Here is a 23,335-nt window from a genome sequence, read left to right on the forward strand (position 1 = left end):
GATCTAGGAGGTTACCAAGTTGAAATTTAAACCCTCATCTTTCTGACCTCAATCTTATGCCCTTAGCCTGTACATCGATGAACACACATTAATTATTAAGATAGCCTAAGTTAATTTATTATATACACATTGCCCAGGTGAAGTAAGCAATTGAATAATTGAGTAATTCAAACTGAAACTCTCAATTAATTGACGTTGACAATCTTTATGTCTAAATTAACCAGCTCATTGCTTTAGATTTTCTCTGTGTATGTCCACAGTGTCTCAATAACTATTAGACACCCTAAAATTATCAATTTGAAGTATTTTGGATATCTGCAGTATTCTAAGCATTTACATATTAACCAAAATAATTTTATGTGATTTGATTAATGGCCTCCATTGGAGGATTTAGAAGCTCTCTTTTGGGACCAATAGCAACTTTTTTTGATAAAATAAAATCTTTGGTTATTAAATATTAAGTTAGATGTTTTCAATTGGTTATTTGGACTAAAGAATTGAGACTATTAATAGAAGACATGTAAGATGTCAAAAGGAATATAAAATCCAGTTATGACTAATACTATTTCAGAGGAAACTTTAACAAAAAGAGATTTTCCATTTAATAACCCATTTATTTCAAGCAACAGTCAGTTTAATAAAGATTCTAAGCAAATTTGTTGTAATGAGATTGAAGGAACTGAATAGAATTTTCCAAGAAATGTCACTCATAATGTTCACCATTATAATAATATCTCAGCAGTGTTCTCCCTTGTCTGCCTTCTTTGGCTGAAGTCCCTTGTAGAAAACCCTTTCAGCTCCTGACATAGATGTGAGAAGCCATAACATCATCATCCTCATCATTGCTAATATTTTTGAGGACTTACTATGAGCCAGACTTTGCTGCATACTATACTTGATTATCTCATTTTAATGTTCAGTATCCAATAAAGTAGGCACTATATCCATTTTATAGATAAGGAAACTGAGGCATAGAAGTATTAAGTAACTTGTTGAAGAAACAGTATTTGAAAATAAGAGAAAAATCCGTTTTACTGGTTATTTTGCCTTCTCTGTGATCTGAGAGAATAAATTTTTAAAAGGAATGTCAAGTGTGACTTTACAGCTTTTACGTTAAAAGGAAGAGTGAAAGGCTTGTTTTGAATTGCTGTGGCTGTTATGCCAGTGATTAATTCCATTGGAGAAGTGGTTCAGCGAGAGTTGAAATTTTAGATCTAAAAGTCTGAGAGAGTGTGTTTTCCTTGGATAGTCTGTGCCTCCCTTACAACTCTTTCCCCCATCAGCCTGTGCTGAAAATGCCCCTTCACTATAAGAATGTTTTCATCTCTGAGGTTTTTTTACTGGTGGAGCTGTCCTTGGTCTGAAAGATCAGAGAAGAAATATTTTGCCCGGGGTCTCTGACTTCTCACAAAGTTCCTGGGCTTCTCAGTTGATTTGTAGAAACCTGCCAACCCATCATGTAGAACAGATTGGGAGAATTCTTAGGAGAGACCATGAAAACTCTAAAGTACTTCATTATAGTACATTTTTATTTTTCTCTCCACTTAAGCAGAGCTTTCCCACCTTAGGTCAGGAAATGGGGAACCTAAAGTTCACTTACCTCAAGAAAATTGTTTTGAATACCTACATAATACAGTTCTAAACACCACAAAAGATGAAGGTAAGTTCCTTCCCTCAAAGACTTTACATTCCAGTGATAAGACTTACATTTAATAAATATAGTTTAAAAACCCAGTGTCATAAAGAGACGTATCAGAAGAGTGCCATGGATTTAGAAGTTAGAAGAGTTAGAAGTTCAAAACAGGGTAATGAGGGATGGGGGAGGATGCTAAAGCAGTGAGGGGGGGCTCCAGGGGAGAGAGGAAACTTAATATAGTTCTTGAAAGGGAGGAAGCTAGCCACCAGAGTATGTAGTTTAACTGCACTTACCCAAAAATGAAATAAACAAAAACTATATGTGTATTAAATGCAGAGAGAAATTGTTGGAAAGATACCAGCAAATTGGGAGGTGGGAGTGCAGTCAGCAGGTGATGGGGGAGGCGAAGGGAGGGCTAGAATTCATAGGGACTTTCAGTTTTTGCTGTACGTATACTTCTATATTGTTTGAATATTTTCCTGAAAAGAATGTTGCCATGCATTATTTTGTTTAATTAAAATGCACAAAATTTACAAAGCAAATGAGTAGTCTTGGGTTTGTAGAGCAAAAGGAAGAAGATATTCCAGATGAGAAGAACAGCTTGAGTTAATGCCTGAAGGTGGAAAGGTACAGGGTACATTTGGCGAACGGTGAGTAGGCAAGTGGAGAAAGGCTATGAATGCAAGACCTAGGAGTATGAGCCTTTCACCTTTGACCAGAAGCAATGAAGAACCTTTGAAGGATTTGGTTTGGGGTTGATTAATATAGCTGTACAAGGATTAATTTAACAATAAGCATAATTGATGACAGAAAGTTAGATAGTATGAATTCAAGTCTGCCTATCTTGCACACCATGAATGGCCATGAAAATGTCTCCTACAGTAACTGTAGCGAGAAAGGCTCTGACTTCTGCAAACCTGTTGTTAGACTTTTCAGGAACCATTGAAAGATAGAAATGCTGTCAAATGCAACTGGGGAGCAGCCACTTATACTTGATCCACAGTATTAATTTCACCATAAATCTTTGTGTAATGTTTGACATCTATGATGAATAATTCAAATGTATGAGGGAGATTTCGATCTCTAGCATATGAGAAATGACTGAGTCAGATTTGTAAAATTTGAGTAAAAATTACTTGATTTTAAAGATGAAAGTCAGGGGCTTCCCTGGTGGCGCAGTGGTTGAGAGTACGCCTGCCGATGCAGGGGACACGGGTTCGTGCTCCGATCCGGGAAGATCCCACATGCCGCGGAGCGGCTAGGCCCGTGAGCCATGGCCGCTGAGCCTGCGCGTCCGGAGCTCCGCAGCGGGAGAGGCCACAACAGTGAGAGGCCCGCATACCGCAAAAAAAAAAAAAAAAAAGAAAGTCAGATGTATTCTATAATATGGCATTTGTTTTATTTAGTTTGTCCTTTCCTTGGGTGAATTGGAGAAATCAATATTTTCTGTAAACATGTGTTTATAATACTATTCAAACACTATATATGTACACATTATATTTTATTCATACACACTCTCACACACACACAAACGTATTTATACAACAGACACAGTGTAACAAAAATCTATAGCTACCTGGGAGTGGAGAATAAACTAACCTACAAGCCAATCTTTAAGGAAACATTAAATCTAATATGAGGAAAAATACTGTTGCTAGTTGAATCTTGAGTCATGCATTGTGACTTATTTTAAATGATTGGATTCTGGGTGAGATGAATTTCTTTATTGACCAATAAATGGAAGAGAGATATATCAGAGACTAGAATGATGACGTGAGTTAGGTTTGTAAAAACATGGTCTTAATCTACTGCAAATTATCTTGTAACCAGAAGTGATGTTTGAAGAAGAAACTGACAATTAAATTTAGTTTTTTCAATTTTCACTTTCCTCCTTCTTCAAACTTTATAGACTTTTAATCCCTCATCTTTCCCCTCACCATCTCCACCCCACTCAGTCTGTCCTTTTTTAGAGTGGCAGATGGCATTCTTTTTTTTTCAATAACTTTATTTATTTATTAATTTTTGGCTGTGTTGGGTCTTCGTTGCTGTGCGCGGGCATTCTCTAGTTGCGGTTAGTGGGGGCTACTCTTCGTTGCAGTGCGCGGGCTTCTCACTGTCCTGCCTTCTCTTGTTGCGGAGCACAGGTTCTAGGCGTGCAGGCTTCAGTAGTTGTGGCACGTAGGCTCAGTAGTTGTGGCACACGGGCTTAGTTGCTCCGTGGCATGTGGGATCTTCCCGGGCCAGGGCTCGAACCCGTGTCCCTTGCATTGGCAGGCAGATTCTTAACCACTGCGCCACCAGGGAAGCCCGCAGATGGCATTCTTAATAGGCAAATTTGAGTTTCCCTGTCTGGTGAAGGGAACACAAGTACCAGGGGACAAGAATGGTCCAAAGAAGCTTTATAAATTCCGTGGAAAGAAAGATTCCTGATTTCATATGTTGGTTGCATTTTCGTCAGAACCTCTTCTCTGTTTTTTCTTAATCCTTCTTTATCCTTTAAAATTATTTTGTGGCATCTCATCCCATCATGAGGATGAGGGCAGCACAAGGTATCTGACCTCTGTGTGTTGGGAGCAGGCAGAAATGCAAGATGATCCCGTGCCTTTCATGATTAGATAGACTCATACAAATTTTAGGAAGACAATTTTTGGAATTAAAAAAAAATCCTTACAAAATATCTTCTAGACTAGAAAAAAAATCTTCCCATCATTTTGATGTAGTTCTTAACATTGATTTTATCAATTTAATCCGGTAAATATGTACTACTATCTGCCAAGTTGAATTTTTAAAAATTCATGTAGTCCTGATAGAATTGTGCTAATCAACAGGGTTACAGAAGGAGTACAGAATCTCAGCCTCTAGTACAATTCAGACAGAGGAAGTCTGTTCTCTGCCTCTCTCCTCTCTGTTTCGATTTCTCTCTGTCTCTCCTCCCCAATCTGTCTTCCTCCCTGATAGATGGGCACCCTATATGTATCTTCATCTGGGAAGCAATGCACTGTTTGAATTGTATCTGAGTAAGTCTGAAACCCCATAGGTGGAAGAAATTGCTTCCTGAGTTTGATGTTCTCTTACACATGGAAAGAAGATGGAGCTTCTGTGAATGACAACAGCTTAAGCAGAGGCGGAGAAAGGATATTTATGAGTGCGAGAGTTGGCGAGAAGGTCATTCTAAGCAGAAAAATGGGAGCTGATTTTGTAGTCACACAAAACCTTTGTTAAAGAGAAGAAGGAGTGGGGATTGGTGAAGAACTGATACACTAGATAATGCTGAGAGAAATTAGCACCAGCCAGAGAGTTAGGAAATACTTTGGACCAAAAAATTAACCACCCTCAGTTTATCTATTTATACATCAACATATTTGAGAGGAAACATGGAAAATATGCAAAAACATAAACACCACTCTGATGATGGTATTACAGGTCCCCCAAAGCAAAGGAACAAATGCCCCATTCATTCCCAGTTGACATTAGTTTATCAGTGGTTTGAGACCTGAAATAAACTTACTATCTTCAGTTCATTTTTGCTTTCCCTCTAAGTTCAGGGATAAAACTTTGAAGTTTCTTATTTATATAATATTTTTCATTAAATTTAATTTTATTAAAAATATATAAACATATTCAACACTTATCATTTATAACATAGCCTATATGTTTATATTTACTTCTATGAAATAATTATTATAATATACAATTAATAGTATTTTCTCTGTTGTATTTATAATAGTGTTCTTATTTTCATATATTACTATACTTGCTCATGAAAATACTATATTTCTTGATCAATTTTAAAATATTATAAATACTTCAATATTTTGCTTTTGTGATTAAAAAATGTTTTATTTGGTGGGTTTAAAAACAAAGATTGATATGTGTTTTTTCTTTTTGTATCTAGTAGCTAAATTTAGAGATTCTGCCTTATGTCACAAATGATCCTTGTTGGTACAAAAAGTTTATGTATTGGGGGCCATAGATAATTCTTGTCTTTTAAGCTTTATTTACGAAGTTTTTGTCGATTGTTTCCTAATGTCCTCCATATTAGCTTGCCAGTAATAGGCAAAAATAAAGCTGGGACTGTGTCAAAAAAATTCACTGGACCACATTCATCCTTTTTCAGTAGAGTTTACTCAATAGTGTTCCCCATTCAGCTACTGTGCCAGCCAATGGAAACAGCTAGTTGTTGTCTGAAATGAAGAATAATTGGAAACATGGTGCCTGTTTCTTTTCCTGCAAGTAACAATTCATCCATTTAACATTCTTTTGGTGCTCTTGAATTCTGTGCTAGACAGCATTGTGCTCACTGTTCAGTTGAGGCCAAATGGACAAATGTTAACCTTCTATCCTGCCCTGACCCTCCCAGTGGAAACTGTGACCAATGACAGCCATCTGATGGCCTGGCACCCCTACCAAGAGTTGGTTATAAACAACACTAGCAGCTTTATGTAGGTAAATGGACATCAACCTGGAAAATGCTAGGCCAGGAGGGATAATAATTATAGAAGATAACATTTCTAGCTATTAAGAGTCTTACTCTATAGATAAAGACAGAAAGCCCAGCAAGGTTAAGTATCTTGCCCAAGGTCACTCTGCCGGCAAGCTGTAGGACAGACTGTCTGGTTCCAACATCTTCTGCACCCAAACCACAATATGGTTTCACCTTTTATGGCCAAATACATGATTGATTTTGTAAGCGTTCCATACACATATGAAAAGATTGCATATTCTCTTTTTGTAAGGTAAAAATTTATAGTTTTTTACTGTATACCAACCACACACATATACTCATATATACATGCATGTATGATAAACTTATAGGTTATAGTCTTCTACATTCTCACTTGTTTTTGACTTCATATTATATCAAATTTTGAAAGAGGTATCTACTGCTATGGTGGTCATCTCATCAAATAATGCTTGTCTTTCTAGCAGTTTTGATTTTTTTTTAATTTTGTACTTTTTTTAGTTCTTCATAGCCGAAACTATTATATTTTTTTCATGTTTATATCTGTACTGCAGGAAATTGAGCTGGCTGCATATAAAATGATACCCAAATAATAGTGGCTTAAATAAATAGAAATGTGTTTTTCTCAAACATGGAAGATACCTGATGGTAAAAAGAAGTCCAGGGCTGGTAGCAGGGCTTCGTGGTCATCTGGAATGCAAGCTCTGTGTGTCTTTCTGCTCTGCCACCTTTAGTAAGTGATGCTTGTCTCCAAGTCATCGTTGCAAGATGGTTCCTGAAGCTCCAGCCATCATGTACATATTCCAGTCAAGAAGGAGGAAAAAGAAGAAGGCAGAAAGGAATAGCTTCCAGCTGAGTTAGACTTCAACAGGCCCCACCCATTAACCTCTGCTTACAACTTATTGCCCACGCTCAATTGTAAAAGGGGATGGGAAAAATAATTTGTATCAAGACAGATTGCTGTAACAAATTAAAATGAGGTTTTGTTAGCAAGGGTGACAAGGAATGGACATAGGCATCTAGCAATCTCTGCCATAGTGCCTTTGATCATTCCATCCTCTTGTTCCTACTTAATGCTTTTGGCCTTGAATTTGTTATTAATATTGCCATTCATGCTTTTGGATTTGCCCAACCACTTATTTTCAAACCTCCTTTGTCCCTTTATTTGAAGTGAATTTCTTATACATAGTTTAATTTTGGGTGTTTTTGAGCCCAATCTGAAAGTTTGTCTTTTGAAAGGGAAATGCAACTCATTCAAATTTTTAGTGGTAATTGATATATTTATTTTCATCCATTTCTTTTTATTTTTATCACTTATTATACCTCGTTGTTTCTTCCTCACTCCCTTTGCTTTCTTTAAGTTTACCGGCATGACCCTTTTTATAAAGTTTTTTTCTCCCTCTGTTAAGTTGAAAGTTCTCCTTTGAATTGCTTATTTCTCTTAAATAAATAAATGCTCGTTTCTGACTAAGTAACCATATCTCCCTGTATCTCAGATATTCACTGAGAATATGCTGAGGAAGAAATGCAATTTATTTCTTCCATAGTGAAGTAAGGTCATTGGTACCATACACTAATTAAGGAAGTTTGTTTTCCTCATTCCCTTCAATATCACATGTAGACAGCAATGAACTCTCTTAAGCAGAGCTGGAGATGAGCCCAGTTTCGACTGAGAGCCACTCCTGTGTGCAGCACTTTCCAGATTCCTTTCAGTCTAACTATTGAAACAGAAAGGCAAGCTGTCTTCCTGGATTCTAAAAGTCCACATGGGAATGAATTATGATAAGTATTCATCCTTACATTTTTCTGGGTCTTTGCTAGATGCAAAACAAGTTACCGTGGGTGATAAAGCAAACAATAATAAGTAACATTGCAGTACACTTTGTGGCTTGCTATCCCCATTGCATTTGTTTGTTTGTTTGTTTTTTTGAGGACATGGGGACGGGGAAGGGTAAGCTGGGACAAAGTGAGAGAGTGGCATGTACATATATACACTACCAGATGTAAAACTGATAGCTAGTGGGAAGCAGCTGCATAGCACAGGGAGATCAGCTCGGTGCTTTGTGACCATCTAGAGGGGTGGGATAGGGAGAGTGGGAGGGAGGGAGACACAAGAGGTAAGAGATATGCGGATGTATGTATATGTATAGCTGATTTACTTTGTTATAAAGCAGAAACCAACACAACATTGTAAAGCAATTATACTCCAATAAAGATGTTTAAAAAAAAAGCATTAAAAATAAATAAATAAAATAAAACCAAAACAGATTAAACCCATTGCATTTGTTTTAAAAGAAGTTTTAAAACCTTTTACCATGGAAGGCTTGAGTTCTACAAAGTTTGTGGTAGTTCTATAAGGAACTTGTCTATGAAATTTAGCTTTAGATTACTTGGTAAGATTATTAAGTCTTTTTTGATAACTTTTACGTTTACATGAATATATTACCTCTGAAAGGAGTCTTCTTTCTCTCCTCTGGCTCCAAATTATACCTTCCACTTCATGCCACAGCAGTATACTTGTTCCCAAGAGCAATCGAGGATCTTAAAATTGAACGAATGGTATGTGTTACCATCTAGGTAGGAATTTTGCTGTTTTTACCATGGGAACAGTATAAAAGAAGAAATCAAAGTTTTGTTAAAACCATATAACTTCTACCTAACTTCATCATTATAATTTATGTCTTTTTTCTTTGAAATTTTGAAATTTATTTTTTTATACAGCAGGTTCTTATTAGTTATCTATTTTATACATATTAGTGTATATATGTCAATCCCACTCTCCCAATTCATCCCACCACCACCACCACCACCCCCGCCAGTTTTCCCCCTTGGTGTCCATACGTTTGTTCTCTACATCTGTGTCTATTTCTGCCCTGCAAACCGGTTCATCTGTACCATTTTTCTAGGTTCCACATATATGTGTTACTATACGATATTTGTTTTTCTCTTTCTGACTTACTTCACTTTGTATGTCAGTCTCTAGATCCAACCACGTCTCTACAAATGACGCAATTTCGTTCCTTTTTATGGTTGAGTAATATTCCATTGTATATATGTACCACTCTTCTTTATCCATTCGTCTGTCGATGGGCATTTAGGTTGCTTCCATGACCTGGCTATTGTAAATAGTGCTGCAATGAACGTTGGGGTGCATGTGTCTTTTTGAATTATGGTTTTCTCTGAGTATATGCCCAGTTGTGGGGTTGCTGGGTCGTATGGTAACTCTAGTTTTAGTTTTTTAAGGAGCCTCCATACTGTTCTCCATAGTGGCTGTATCAACTTACATTCCCACCAACAGCGCAAGAGGGTTCCCTTTTCTCCACACCCTCTCCACCATTTGTTGTTTGTAGATTTTCTGATGATGCCCATTCTAACTGGTGTGAGGTGATACCTCGTGGTAGTTTTGATTTGCATTTTTCTAATAATTAGTGATGTTGAGCAGCTTTTCATGTGCTTCTTGGCCATCTGTATGACTTCTTTGGAAGACATTTAGGTCTTCTGCCCATTTTTTGATTGGGTTGTTTGTTTTTTTAATATTGACCTGCACGAGCTGTTTATATATTTTGGAGATTAATCCTTTGTCCATTGATTCATTTGCAAATATTTTCTCCCATTCTGAGGGTTGTCTTTTCATCTTGTTTATAGTTTCCTTTGTTGTGCAAAAGAAGTTTCATTAGGTCCCATTTGCTTATTTTTGTTTCTATTTCCATTACCCTAGGAGGTGGGTCAAAAAAAATCTTGCTGTAATTTATGTCAAAGAGTGTTCTTCCTATGTTTTCCTCTAAGAGTTTTATAGTGTCCAGTCTTACATTTAGGTCTCTAATCCATTTTGAGTTTATTTTTGTGTATGGTGTTAGGGAGTGTTCTAATTTCATTCTTTTACATGTAGCTGTCCAGTTTTCCCAGCACCACTTATTGAAGAGACTGTCTTTTCTCCACTGTATATCCTTGCCTCCTTTGTCATAGATTAGTTGACCATAGATGTGTGGGTTTATCTCTGGGCTTTCTATCCTGTTCCATTGATCTATATTTCTGTTTTTGTGCCAGTACCATATTGTCCTGATTACTGTAGCTTTGTAGTATAGTCTGAAGTTAGGGAGTCTGATTCCTCCACCTCTGTTTTTTTTCCCTCAAGACTGCTTTGGCTATTTGGGGTCTTTTGTGTCTCCATACAAATTTTAAGATTTTTTTTCTAGTTCTGTAAAAAATGCCATTGGTAATTTGATAGGGATTGCACTGAATCTGTAGATTGCTTTGGGTAGTATAGTCATTTTCACAATATTGATTCTTCCAATTCAAGAACATGGTATATCTCTCCATCTGTTTGTATCATCTTTAGTTTCTTTCATCAGTGTCTTATAGTTTTCTGCATACAGGTCTTTTGTCTCCTTAGGTAGGTTTATTCCTAGGTATTTTATTCTTTTTGTTGCAGTGGTAAATGGGAGTGTTCCCTTAATTTCTCTTTCAGATTTTTCATCATTAGTGTATAGGAATGTAAGAGATTTCTGTGCATTAATTTTCTATCCTGCAACTTTACCAAATTCATTGATTAGCTCTAGTAGTTTTCTGGTGGCATCTTTAGGATTCTCTATGTATAGTATCATGTCATCTGTAAACAGTGACAGTTTTACTCCTTCTTTTCCAATTTATATTCCTTTTATATCTTTTTCTTCTCTGATTGCCATGGCTAGGACTTCCAAAACTATGTTGAATAATAGTGGTGAGAGTGGATATGCTTGTCTTGTTCCTGATCTTAGAGGAAATGCTTTCAGTGTTTCACCATAGAGAATGATGTTTGCTGTGGGTTTGTCATATATGGCCTTTATTATGTTGAAGTAGGTTCCCTCTGTGCCCATGTTCTGGAGAGTTTTTATCATAAATGGGTGTTGAATTTTGTCAAAAGCTTTTCCTGCATCTATTGAGAAGATCATATGGTTTTTATTCTTCAATTTGTTAATATGGTGGATCACATTGATTGATTTGCATATATTGAAGAATCCTTGCATCTCTGGGGTAAATCCCACTTGATCATGGTGTATGATCCTTTTAATGTGTTGTTGGATTCTGTTTGCTAGTATTTTGTTGAGGATGTTTGCGTCTATATTCATCAGTGATATTGGTCTGTAATTTTCTTTTTTTGTAGCATCTTTGTCTGGTTTTGGTATCAGTGTGATGGTGGCCTCATAGAATAAGTTTGGGAGTGTTCCTTCCTCTGCAGTTTTTTGGAAGAGTTTGAGAAAGATTGGTGTTAGCTCTTCTCAAAATGTTTGATAGAATTCACCTGTGAAGCCATCTGGTCCTGGACTTCTGTTTTTTGGAAGATTTTAAATCACAGTTTCAATTTCACTACTTGTGATTGGTGTGTTCATATTTTCTATTTCTTCCTGATTCAGTCTGGGAAGGTTATACCTTTCTAAGAATTTGTCCATTTCTTCCAGGTTGTCCTTTTTTTTCTTTTCTTTTTTGCGGTATGTGGGCCCCTCACCATTGTGGCCTCTCCTGTTGTGGAGCACAGGCCCCGGACGTGCAGGCTCAGCGGCCATGGCTTATGGGCCCAGCCGCTCCGTAGCATGTGGGATCCTCCCAGACCGGGACATGAACCCGTGTCCCCTGCATCGGCAGGCGGACTCTCAACCACTGCGCCATTAGGGAAGCCCCATGTTGTCCATTTTATTGACATAGAGTTGCTTGTAGTAGTCTCTTATGTTGCTTTGTATTTCTGCGGTGTCTGTTGTAACGTCTCATTTTTCATTTCTAATTTCATTGATTTGAGTCCTCTCCCTCTTTTTCTTGATGAGTCTGGCTAAAGGTTTATCAGTTTTGTTTATCTTCTCAAAGAACCAGCTTTTAGTTTTATTGATCTTTGCTATTGTTTTCTTTGTTTCTATTTCATTTATTTCTGCTCTGATCTTATGATTTCTTTCCTTCTACTAACTTTGGGTTTTGTTTGTTCTTCTTTCTCTAGTTCCTTTAAGTGTAAGGTTAGATTGTTTATTTGAGATTTTTCTTGTTTCTTGAGGTAGGCTTGTATTGCTATAAACTTCCCTCTTAGAACTGCTTTTGCTGCATCCCATAGGTTTTTGATTGTCGTGTTTTCATTGTCATTTGTCTCTAGGTATTTTTTTTTTCTCTTTTTTTTTCTAGGTATTTTTTGATTTTCTCTTTGATTTCTTCAGTGATCTCTTTGTTCTTTAGTAACTTATTGTTTAGCCTCCATGTGTTTGTGTTTTTTACATTTTTTTTCCCTGTAGTTGATTTCTAATCTCATAGCATTTTGGTCGGAAAAGATGCTTGATATGATTTCAGTTTTCTTATATTTACTGAGGCTTGATTTGTGACCCAAGATGTGATCTATCCTGGAGAATGTTCTGTGTGCACTTGAGAAGGAAGTGTAATCTGCTGTTTTTGGATGGAATGTCCTATAAATATCAATTAAATCTATCTGTTCTATTGTGTCATTTAAAGCTTGTGTTTCCTTATTAATTTTCTGCCTGGATGACCTGTCAATTGGTGTAAGTGAGGTGTTAAAGCCCCCCACTATTATTGTGTTACTGTCGATTTCCTCTTTTATAGCTGTTAGTGGTTGCCTTATGTGTTGAGGTGCTCCTATATTGGGTGTATATATATTTATAACTCTGTTATATCTTCTTTTTGGATTGATTCCTTGATCATTATGTAGTATCCTTCCTTGTCTCTTGTGACATTCTTTATTTTAAAGTCTATTTTGTCTGATATGAGAATTGCTACTCCAGCTTTCTTTTGATTTCCATTTGCATGGAATATCTTTTTCCATCCCCTTACTTTCAGTCTGTATGTGTCCCTAGGTCTGAAGTGGGTCTCTTGTAGGCAGCATATATATATGGGTCTTGTTTTTGTATCCATTCAGTGAGACTGTGTCTTTTGGTTGGAGCATTTAATCCATTCATGTTTAAGGTAATTATCGATATGTATGTTCCTATTACCATTTTCTCAATTGTTATGGGTTTGTTTTTGTAGGTTCTTTTCTTCTCTTGTGTTTCCCACTTAGAGAAGTTCCTTTAGCATTTATTGTAGAGCTGGTTTGGTGGTGCTGAATTCTCTTAGCTTTTGCTTGTCTGTAAAGCTTTTGATTTCTCTGTCAAATCTGAATGAGATCCTTGCTGGGTAGAGTAATCTTGGTTGTAGTTCTTTCCTTTCATCACTTTAAATATATCCTGCCACTCCCTTCTGGTTTGTAGAGTTTCTGCTGAGAAATCAGCTGTTAACCTTATGGGAGTTCCCTTGTATGTTATTTGTTGTTTTTCCCTTGTTGCTTTCAATAATTTTTCTTTGTCTTTAATTTTTATCAGTTTGATTACTATGTGTCTCAGCGTGTTTCTCCTTGGATTTATCCTGCCTGGGACTCTCTGTGCTTCCTGGACTTGGGTGGCTATTTCCTTTCCCATGTTAGGGAAGTTTTCAACTATAATCTCTTCAAATATTTTCTTGGGTCCTTTCTCTCTCTCTTCTCCTTCTGGGACCCCTATAATGTGAATGTTGTTGCGTTTAATGTTGTCCCAGAGGTCTCTTAGGCTTTCTTCATTTCTTTTCATTCTTTTTTCTTTATTCTGTTCCATGGCAGTGAATTCCACCATTCTGTTCCAGGTCAACCTCAGAAGAACGGAGGTTCTTCTGCCTCAGTTATTCTGCTATTGATTCCTTCTAGTGTATTTTTCATTTCAGTTATTGTACTGTTCATCTCTCTTTGTTTGTTCTTTAATTCTTCTAGGTGTTTGTTCTTTAATTCTTCTAGGTCTTTGTTAAACATTTCTTGCAACTTCTCAATCTTTGCCTCCATTCTTTTTCCGAGGTCCTGGATCATCTTCACTATCATTATTCTGAATTCTTTTTCTGGAAGGTTGCCTATCTCCACTTCATTTGGTTGTTTTTCTGGGGTTTTATTTTGTTCCTTCATCTGGTACAAAGTCCTCTGCCTTTTCATTTTGTCTATCTTCCTGTGCATGTGGTTTTCCTTCCACAGGCTGCAGAATTGTAATTCTTCTTGCTTCTGCTGTCTACCCTCTCTAATTTATGTCTTTTTAAAAAAATTATTATTTTAGTTTCCCTATGGATATGATTTGGCTACAAATTGTATACATTTTGATAAATCTTAGAATAATAATTCTATACAGCAAACTATTTGTATTCTGCAAAAATTTATTTATACATATAATCAAATAAATAAGTAACCTGTTAGGTACAACAAACTCTCCACCTTGAAACACTTGGGTTGTAATATTTGCCCCTGAGGCTCTCACTCCCTTCAGTATCAAGAATGGAATGACCCCCTCATTCTGCCACTTGTTATATAGTGATGGAGCAAAGTGACAAAGTATCAGTTCTGTTGTTGGAAGTGTTTCCTTTCCATCATCACTATTTTCCTGTAACATTTTAGGCAAGCGGAGCAAGGCGTGGTGTCACAGGAAGAGAATAAGTAACAGATTAATACACTTAAAATCTACCACTTCTTTCTCTTCTTAAGTATTTTTCCTCCAGTATTGACTATGGAAGGGGCTGGCCTCACTTCAGCCCTGGGGAAGTGAGAGAAACTTAAGAGTGAGAAAGAAAAATGTGTGATGAAAATAAAATTATTTTAGGAAAATATATGTAAATAAACATGTTATTGTATCTGAGCATTAAAATTTATTGGCATATAAAGTGAGTTTAATTTTACTGGCTACTAATGTTGAGTGAACATCAGGCTTCACAAGATTGATCATATGTTGAAGCTAGATGATAGGTTCAGAAGAATGGAAGTTGGGTGCATTTTTACTCTTCTTTCTACCTTGTTTATGTTTGAAACTTTCCATAATAAAAACACTTGGAAAGAAAATAAGGTTTCAGAAAACTGTTCTAGATTGGTTAGTTCTGAAAAAGAGATTCCTCTTTTTATGCTGCATAAAAAGAGCATCATAAATATCTTCATCATTGGAGTTCAGAACTGGTCTGGATTCAATATGCCAATAAAATGCTTCAACCCTGTATGTAAGTCCTACAGTTGATACTCCATGACTGAACCTGGAAAAAAACAGGCTTGCATAGCTTTCATGAATTAATTGAAGATAATAAAATTTTAAAATGTCAGTAAGAGATGACAACGCTTACCAGAAACAAGTCATCAGTTCTCTAGTTATTTTTACTTTCACATTATGTGGATCCAGAGTATTAGATAGGGAATCAGAAATCTATATAAGCTAATCCCTAGAATATACAACTTATTTTCTGTCTTAGCATCTCCGTTTTTCCCTCGGTTCTCATTTAGAGAAGAAACCCCACAACTAAACTTTATATCTTCCAGAAGCATTTGAGGAATAACGATGTTTTAAAAAAAAGATTTTTCTAATGTATCATATAGAATTCTATTACTACAAGGAGATTGTTTCCTCTGCTAAGAATAAATAGAAAATAAAGACTATAAATGAATGAATAATTCTAAAAGTCTGTCTCATAGTGTCATTTCTTTGTAAAATTTCTCATACAAGGTGTCATGTTTTTCATTTTCTTCTCAGCTGCCCTGGGCTTAGAGCAATGATCTGCCAGTCACCTGTATCAAGTATGTGCGAGAATATAGAAATATACATAATCCTTGCCTTGGGTACAATTTGAGTGAGCCGATATAGCACAAGGAAGTCTCTGAAACCCTAGTGGGTTACAAATGCATTGATCTCCTGGAGCCCTGTGTGATAGATGTGACCATGGCATGCTTTGTGACTTTTTTGGTTGGTTTGCTTAGACTTCAATCAAATTTTAAGGTAACTATGGGGTGAGATGCAGTAAGGGACATTTCACACAGCTTCAGGAAGATGTGGAGTGGCTTTGCCACTCGAATAAAAATAAATCCTGAGAAATAATCCCCTAAAGGAACAGAATGTAGGGGAGAAGGTAAGACAATGCCTTATCATTAAAAATGAATCAGATATTTACTAAGTGCCTCTTCTGAAGATTTCTTACATTTCTGTAGCTAGCAAATCTTGGTTTACAAAATACTTTCACATACGTTATCTTATTTGATCCTCCCAACAAACCGGTAAGGTAAGCAGGGCAATCTTAAGATGAGGAAATTACATCTCAGAGGCTTATGTGCTTCCTGCAGCCCTTATTCCCAGCTGAAATGTGCAGGGGCAGAGAAGCTACCCAAGCCTCCAAACATGGTCCTGTAGTCATTTTCCACTGACCACCAGTATTGCGCTCCTCCATCCTGTGTGTGGTTCTGTGGGGGATTCAAAAGAAGTAAAGATCCCTGCCCTCAGTGAGTTTATGATCTAGATTGGAAACATGCAAGTTTTACATAATGAAACAGAGAACTAAATGTTAAATTGTATGAAATGGGCTATAAATACAGTAACATTTGGATTCTATTTTTTTTAATATTTATTTATTTATTATTTATGGCTGCGTTGGGTCTTGGTTGCTGCGCACGGGCTTTCTCTAGTTGCAGTGAGTGGGGGCTACTCTTCGTTGCAGTGTGCAGGCTTCTCATTGCGGTGGCTTCTCTTGTTCTGGAGCACGGGCTCTAGGTGTGCGGGCTTCAATAGTTGTGGCGCACGGGCTCAGTAGTTGTGGCTCGTGGGCTCTAGAGCGCAGGCTCAGTAGCTGTGGTGCACGGGCTTAGTTGTTCTGTGGCATATGGGATATTCCCGGACCAGGACTTGAAGCCATGTCCTCTGCAATGGCAGGCAGATTCTTTTTTTTTTTTTTTTTTTGCGGTACACAGGCCTCTCACTGTTGTGGCCTCTCCCATTGCGGAGCACAGGCTCTGGACGCGCAGGCTCAGCGGCCACGGTTCATGGGCCCAGCCACTCCGCGGCATGTGGGATCTTCCCGGACTGGGGCACGAACCCGTGTCCCCTGCTTCGGCAGGCGGACTCTCAACCACTGCGCCACCAGGGAAGACCTGTGTAGCCACTTTAATATTGAAGATGGAAAAAGAAAAGCAACATTTTCGGCATATTATGCTTTATTATTTCAAAAAGGTAAAAATGCAACTGAAACGCAGAAAAAGATTCGTGCAGTGTATGGAGAAGGTGCTGTGACCGATTGAATGTGTCAAAAGTGGTTTGTGAAGCTTCCTGCTGGCGATTTCTCACTGGACGATGCTCCACAGTCAGGTAGACCAGTTGAAGTTGATAGCAATCAAATCGAGACATTAACTGAGAACAATCAACATTACACCACGTGGGAGATAGCCAACATATTCAAAATATCCAAATCAAGCATTGAAAAATCATTTGTACCACCTTGGTTATGTTAATCGCTTTGATGTTTGGGTTCCACATAAGTTAAGCGAAAAAAACCTTCTTGACCGTATTTCCGTATGTGATTCACTACTGAAATGTAACGAAAACGTTCCATTTTTAAAACAAACAATTTGTTTTAAAATTGTTTGATGGGCGATGAGAAGTGGATACTGTACAATAATGTGGAATGGAAGAGATTGTGGGGTAAGCGAAATGAACCACCACCAACCACACCATAGGCCAGTCTTCATCCAAAGAAGGTGATGTGTATATTGTGGGATTGGAAGGAAGTCCTCTATCATAAGCCCCTTCTGGAAAACGAAACGACTAATTCCAACAAGTACTGCTCCCAATTAGACCAACTGAAAGTAGCACTCGACAAAAAGCATCCGGAATTAGTCAACAGAAAATGCATAATCTTCCATCAGGTAATGCAAGACCGCATGTTTCTTTGATGACCGGGCAAAAACTGTTACAGCTTGGCTGGGAAGTTCTGATTCATCCACCGATTCAGCAGACATTGCACCTTCGGATTTCCGTTTTTTTCTGTCTTTACAAAATTCTCTTAATGGAAAAAATTTCAATTCCCTAGAAGACTGTAAAAGGCACCTGGAACAGTTCTTTGCTCAAAAAGATAAAAAGTTTTGGGAAGATGGAATTATGGAGTTGCCTGGAAAATGGCAGAAGGTAGTGGAACAAAGGGGTGAATATATTGGTCAATAAAGTTCTTGGTGAAAATGAAAAATGTGTCTTGCTTTTACTTAAAATCTGAAGGGACTTTTTGGCCAACCCTATACTTTATAATCCTGCTTGCCACAGGGAAAGTCAAAACAGCAGTCACGTGCTGGCAGAGCTGTACTGGAGTCATCCCTCAAGCATCAACGCTTGCCCACTCAGAGGAGGAGAGGCGGTGGGAGAAATCAGCTTGGAGTTCAGGATGTAGCTGTAACGTTTTGTGTGTGAATGTGAGGGTGTGCTTTGGAGGCACCACCAGCACCTCCAACAGCACTGGTCACTTACACTGAGCACCTGGGGGCAAATGTGAACACAATTCTATCTGACTGCTAGGTCCAAGCACATAACTGCTACCACCGGACCATCTATGTCATCAAACGTGTACCCTTTGAATTCCTTTTCCAGGAATGGCAATGGATTTATGCTGAGTCACTCAAGCTTTCACTTCGTCCAGTGGTTGTGAGCGTGGACTCTCGAACCAGCTCTGTCACGTGCTAGCTGTGTGACCTTGGGCAAGTTACTTAAAAATTCTCTATGACTCCAATTCCCCATGTGTGAAAGGGTGGTAATTATACTAGCCACCCCATAAGTCGTTATAAAAATTAAATGAGTTTAGACATGTAAAGAGCCTAGAACGTTGCCTGGCACATATTAGCTACTGCATAAGTGTTAGCTATTTTCATTCGTTCATCTAATATTAATTTAAAATCTCTGCTCTGGACACTGTTAGGTGTTGAGAAGTAAAAACAAAGAAGACACAGTGTGCTTTCAGTGGGCTTCTACTCTATAGTATAGGCTTGTGTTTTATTTATCTTTTTGTGCCTAGCACAAGAACTGTGAGGTACTCAATATATGTTTTTGAATGTGTGATTAGATTGGGGAAACAGGCAAGTATACCACTAGTTTCAGTTAAATGACTTTAACAGTGTCTGGCACATAGAAAGTGCCTGGTAACATATATGCATTATAAACTATTTAAATTATTAATTTAGTAGAATAAATGCTGAGACTGAGTGTGCGGACTGGAGGCTGAGGGTGAGGAGGTGGAGGTGCGCTCAGGGAAGTCTTCCAAGAGGCAGTATCACTGAGCTGAGTTTTGATCAGTGAGTGGGCGTTAGCCAGTAAGAGAAGAGGGCTAAGTGTGTTCCCGGCAGAAGGAACATTGTGTGCAGAGCTAGAGAGGCGTGAAATAGCACAATACGTTCAGGGAGCTCCGAGTAGGCAAGTACGACTGGAGCCCCATACAGTGTGCATTTGTTAAATGAGTATTTGAGATTAGAGGCTGGGAAATGAAACAAAACAAGTGAGACATCACTTGTGTCACCCTGGCCTTTAGCATTAGCTAAATAACCAGTTATGGACTAAGTGGCTAGGGAATTTTAAGTTGTTCAGTATAGTCCTTCCCCTGGTACAAATGCTGTTAGTCTATACAGCATTGCTTTATTGTCAGCCCCTTCTTGTCTTCTGATAGAGGAAGTAAAGTCACTTAATTTACCTGTTGTTTTCAAAGTAGTTGAGATGAATTACAATAAAGTTGATGGGATCATGGTGTAGGTGAAGATGTTTTTGCATAGTAACATAGATTGCTCTAGATCAGGGGTTAACAAGCTGTGGCCTAAGGGTCAAATCCTATCCACTGCCTGTTTTTATAATTAAGCTTTTTTGGAACACAGCCATGCCCATTTGTTTACATGTAGCCTAGAGCTGCTTTAGCACTACACGGCAGAGTTGAGTTGTTGTGAAAGAGACTACGTGGCCTGCAAAGCCTAAAATATTTACTGGTTGGCTCTTTACAGAAAATGTTTGCCAGCCCTGCTCTAGAGTCATCTCTTCTAATCTGATAAATGAAAACCACCTAAATATTTAAAACAGGGGATTGATTTGGATTTAGAACCAACATGGCAAACAACAGGTTATTAAATTTTTTAAATTCACTACCAAGGAGAGAGAAGATTGCATTTAGCCATAAAGGGTACGATAAACATGAATAAATCAATGAACATAGATTCTGTGACTGCTCTTCAAATTTGACTCTGAGCTTCCTGGCAGTCAGGAAAAAAAAAAGAATGGAATTGGTTATCTGTATTAGTTACTTACTGCTTCGTAACTTATTGCTTAAGACTTAGTGGCTTAAAATAGCCACCATTTACTATTTCTCATGAGACTGTGGGTTGGCTGAATGGTTCTGTTAATCTAGCAGGGGACTGGCTGATCCTGGTGGGCTTGCTCATGCATTTGTGATCAGCTGGTGTTAGCTCTGGACTGGCTGGTCTGGGATGGTCTCAGGTAGGATGACTATGATCTCTCATCCTCCAGCAGCCTAGCTGGGGCTTGTTCGCACAGCAGTGGCAGTTTCCAAGAAAGAAAGAAAATAGTACTGCACACTTGAGGCTTAGCCAGGAACTGGCACATTTTAACTGGTTTTGCATTCCAGTGGCCAAAGCAAGTCAAATGGCCCAGATTCAAGGGGTGGGGAAATAGACTCTAACTCTTGAAGGGAGGGGCTGCAAAGTCACGTTGCAAGGGGGAGGGGAACAGAAGGGAGAGAACTGAGGCCATGATTAAAATCGATCGGCATCTTAGCCCGCATGTATTCCAACCATAAATTAAAAAAAGACAAAGTTGTCTCTGTGGTCTAAAGTGGAAAGGAGTATTCATCATATGTCTATTCAGCCCCACCCACAGATATGAATCATCATTGTCTTTAACTAAGCGGACCAATATCTTCTTGCTAATGACAGATGCAGAGGAGTGGAAAGAAGCCTGTCAGAAATGTGGCACATACCATATGAGACCCAGGCCCATATTAAAATACTGTCTTGATGAATTTCACCACGGAATCAGACTCAGTTTTAATAAGTTAAGGGGGTAAGGAAAATCGTTATCACAGAAGTAACCAATGGCTAAACCAAACAGCCTTTGAGACTACAGACCTACAGTATTCTTGCTGACCATTCCTATGCCCCTCCACTTCCATTATCAGGTGGTTTTAAAATTGGTCAAAGACAACATTGCTATCTATGGATATGGATATGATTGAAAAGATGGAATAAACAGTCTTTTAAAAACTCACTAGCCTGGAAGCTGCTGCATAGCACAGGGAGATCAGCTTCATGCTTTGTGACGACCTAGAGGGGTGGGATAGGAAGGGTGGGAGGGGATATGGGGATATATGTATACATATAGCTGATTCACTTTGCTGTACAGCAGAAACTAACACAACATTGTAAAGCAATTACACTCCAATAAAGATATAAAAATTTTTTTTAATTTTAAAAAAAGGAAAAAATAAAAATAAAAAATATCTCACTAGCCATGTGTTGACTTTTAAAAATTTATTGCTGGAATATCTTCATTATTACCAAAGTTGCCTTAATAAATAATGTTAAATATAAATAGCAACAGTGATGTCAGGAATCTGCCTTAATGTTTCTTTTCCTGGTACCATGGGCTGTCAGTAAGAAGAGAACAGAGGTAACCCTAAATCCTTAGAGTCTATTTGGACTCTACTCATAATATCCCAAAGCTCCAAAAAAAAATAAAAGGCGAAGCCTTAAAAACAAAACTCAAACTCCCAAACCCTTTCAGACAAAGCCACACAACCTAGGTTTGGGAATATTCTCTCTGGCCTAGAGCCAGTCAGCGTGCTTAAGCCTTGTTCACAAGAAGCTGACACCTTTACACGTGGCCTTCCATGGAGCTGCCACCATCAGACTTCTGTTGTAGCAACAGTTGTGCATGGGGAGGTACATGACAGAATTTAGGGAGCTATTAGATGCCTGTTGACTCAGACATCAGGACCAGCTGTGAAGGGAAATCTATTTCAACTTAGATACAGTGAAAAAGAACCGAGCTGTTGACATTATTGAAGAGATGGGGACGAAACTTTCAGCATGCTTGAAGATAACCAGCCTCTGGGCGGGTCTGGGAGAGGTAAGGCTGTCTCAGGAAGGACAGATGAAACTTTCAAAATTTGGTGTGCAGAAAGTCAGAAGTTAACCTTGGGCGGGCCACAAAAAGGTTAAGTGATATAACATATTAAATACCTGGCAGGGTACTTAGAAAAGTAGATCTCAACAAATGTTGGTTCCTTTGCTCTCTCTGTATCTCCCCTCCACCTGAGAGATTTCTTAAAAAACGACCTGCCAGCCAGCTGCCATTGGAACGATAGGATAAGCTGCTGATAGGCGGTTAACAATCAACAAAATTCACACTCAGGTAGACGGAGCAGGGCATGTCACCTTTCCTACCCCTCTCCTCATCACAGCCTGGAGGCAGCACAAAGACATTCCTTCCTTCCTGCAGAGGAAGTGTGTGTGTTCTCTCAGACCTACCTTGGCATTCCTTGATGTCTTAGAGAAACAGATGACCCCGACTGAGCAAGACAGTCAGCAGAACAGCAGCCCTTGATGCTGCAATTGGAAATTTCCATTCTTTGCTTGCAGCTCTGAAAAAAAAAAAAAAAAAAAAAAAAATCTAAAGAGCCCAGTAGCTGGGAAATTTCCACAATGGAAAATTTTAACATATTCTTTAGCTCTAAACTATGCAGGTTTATAGAGACAGTTTTTTTCTTTTGGTAATTTCCTTCTTTAACAATAATTTATGAACATGGTAACACTACAGCTGTGGGAATAGGGAGGGCAAGATGACTTGGAGGGGAATGGATATGGTTTGGTTAGTGGGAGGCTGTGCTATATAGGCGTTTGACCACCTGAACCACAGAAATGCAGATTGCTACAAGACCCACTGGTTGGGAACTCATCCAAAATAGAGATAGTTTGCCCAGTAGCACTGCAGAGAAATCTGTTTAGAGACTTGAAGTGGAAAGTGAATGGAGAGAGCTTTGAACAGGAGATGGTGAGTCCTGTTGCTGAAAAAAACAATCTCAGGCAGATCTCTTCGACCACTGCTTCTTAAACCTAAAAGTGCATCTGACTCACCTGGAAATCTCGTTAAGCTGTAGATTGTGATTCAGTAGATCTGGGATGGGACCTGAGACTCTATGGTTCTAACTGGTTCCCAGGTGATTATGTTGCTGCCCTTCAGTGGTGCCCTTCTAAGGACCACTCTGTGAGTAGCCAGACCATAGACAACAGGTCCTCATCAGTGTGAGGCCAACTTGCCTTCCGTAGCAAAACACAGTCAAAGGACAGCTGGAAGTGAGCTCCCTTGGGGTTGTTTTCTCAGATTACAAAGCTACGGTCTAAGAGAAGAACTAAATGTCTTCTGGAAAGATGCTTCATGCAA

At 38.4% G+C, this 23,335-nt stretch overlaps 1 protein-coding gene and 1 long non-coding RNA gene across 2 annotated transcripts in view; one reads left to right on the forward strand and one right to left on the reverse strand.

Moving 5' to 3' along the window:
• The window catches only part of MKLN1 (muskelin 1), a 354,266-nt gene that overhangs the window by 47,772 nt on the left and 283,159 nt on the right, over window positions 1–23,335 (forward strand). The window lies entirely within an intron of this gene.
• LOC307191348 overlaps window positions 8,123–23,335 on the reverse strand; it is a 60,109-nt gene continuing 44,896 nt past the window's right edge. The window contains exons 4-5 of the long non-coding RNA XR_013829712.1: window positions 22,423–22,535; window positions 8,123–8,639 (exon numbers count right to left, since the gene is read on the reverse strand). This is a non-coding gene — a long non-coding RNA (uncharacterized lncRNA). The remainder of the gene's footprint in view (window positions 8,640–22,422; window positions 22,536–23,335) is intronic.

Source organism: Stenella coeruleoalba (genome assembly GCF_951394435.1).
Source record: "Stenella coeruleoalba genome assembly, chromosome: 9".
Taxonomy (NCBI): Eukaryota; Metazoa; Chordata; class Mammalia; order Artiodactyla; family Delphinidae; genus Stenella; species Stenella coeruleoalba.